The sequence below is a fragment of the Manis pentadactyla genome, chromosome 2, assembly GCF_030020395.1.
Source record: "Manis pentadactyla isolate mManPen7 chromosome 2, mManPen7.hap1, whole genome shotgun sequence".
Lineage (NCBI taxonomy): Eukaryota > Metazoa > Chordata > Mammalia > Pholidota > Manidae > Manis > Manis pentadactyla.
The window spans coordinates 103,245,855-103,247,667 of record NC_080020.1 but is presented as its reverse complement, the minus strand read 5'-3'; the positions used below and the strand labels follow the sequence as shown (position 1 = coordinate 103,247,667).

Below are 1,813 nucleotides of genomic sequence, written 5' to 3'. Positions count from 1 at the left end.
GGGAGGCAGAAACGGAATTGGAACCAGGCAGGTGGATACTCACTAGGCTCTATGGCCTCGGTGTGTATCTGTTGGCCATTGATTATGGTTTACATTTTAATTAACATTATCACTCTCTTGATAAGATCATTATTTCTTTTTCTCATATTGTCATAAAATTCTAATATAAAGCAGATGATATATTAACAATTTGAGGTTTCCATCTAACATATGGAGATATCTTATGTCTCTAACTTCCTGGTTCTTAGTAATTATTAGAAAAAAAACATTAGCAGTTAATGGAGGAGAGCAGTGATATTTTGAGCTTGATGTAACATTGCACTGAAATTGAAAATGAGATTAAACATTTTCTAGATAGTGTAGAATTTCCTTATGAGAAAAAGATAGGGCATTTCTAATTCTTTCATCACAAATCTTACTAGCAAATATCAGAAGTAAAATAAGTTAACTATTACAAGTAATTTTCATGAGGCATACACAGATGAAGCACAGAAAAATAAGTGAGCCTATAGCAATATATAACAGACAAATTTTCCTGGATGATGGCCATCAAAATCAAATTAGAGTGCTGGCTTCAGCAGCACATACACTAAAACTGAAACGATACAGAGAAGATTAGCAAGGCCCTGTATAAGGATGGCATGCAAATTTGGGAAGCATTCCATATTTTTGGTTACCATGGGGTAAGGGGTTGGAGGGTGTTGGATGAAAAGGGTGAAGGGGATAAAGAGGCACAAAACTTAATCATAATATAAAGTAGTTACGGGGATGAAATTACAGTCTAGTATAGTCAGTGGTTCTGTGACAACTTCTTGTGTTGGCAGATAGTAACTACACTAGCTGGGGTCAGGATTTAATGATGCATATAACTGTGGAATCACTGTGTTGTATACTTAAAACCAATCTACAATTTGTATACCAACTATACTTCAATAAGCAAATTTAAAATAGAACAACTTTGTATCTAACCAGCCACTCCAAAATAAAGGAATAAATTCATATATATATATTAAATTAGAAAGAACAAACTTGCCCATCTACAGAAATAAACCAGAACTTGAAAAAAGAAAAACAACCCTGTAAGTTAAAGAGAATTACATTATTCAGACACTGCTTTTAGTAGTCAGCATGGTAATTGGGAAAGGGAAAGATAAGTGTGGAAAAATGACTCTAATTTCAAATTAAACTACATTAATTACCCTAATTTAAGTAAAATGGCTGAGAAAAAAACATGTAAGATCTGAATGTCAGTAACACATCTCGAGATTCTATAGTTTATCAATTTTTCTTTTTCTTGTCAGGATTATGCCTAAACTATTCAAACATGAAAAGTCATCTCACCTTTAAACTCACATAATTATTTTTTATTTATGAGCCTTGCTTCATAATCCCTTGTCTGAGAATCCCCTCTTATTCAGCCTTTAATTCACAAAAGTAAAATACTGCTACTACTTATTTCTAGAAATTATCTAATGTACTAAATGGAAAGCAACAATAAATGTTTCTTTTTATTAAACTTAGCTCTGAAAGGAACTGAACCACTATTGTGTGATATGACTAGTGCTCAATTAATTTTATTCTATATCATTGCATGTTCATCTTGAATATGAGAGATGCTATGAATTCAAACATCATTGCTTTTACATATAATTAAAAATACTGGCTACTTAGATCAACCTTGAAACATTTTATCAGATTAAAATTTTGTTACAATAGCTATTTTTACAATACTCATTCAAAAATGCTTAAACATTTGCCTGTGATGGAGGGATAAATCTGTTTTAAGGGGGTTTAAAGCACAACCACTCACAAC

General features: G+C 32.0%; 1 non-coding gene across 1 annotated transcript; it reads left to right on the top strand.

Annotated features, from left to right (window-relative positions):
• Positions 1-565: 565 nt before the first annotated feature.
• On the top strand, positions 566-671 carry LOC118919956 (U6 spliceosomal RNA). The gene has a single exon (XR_005027735.1). It is a non-coding gene; the product is annotated as a U6 spliceosomal RNA (small nuclear RNA).
• Positions 672-1,813: the final 1,142 nt, after the last annotated feature.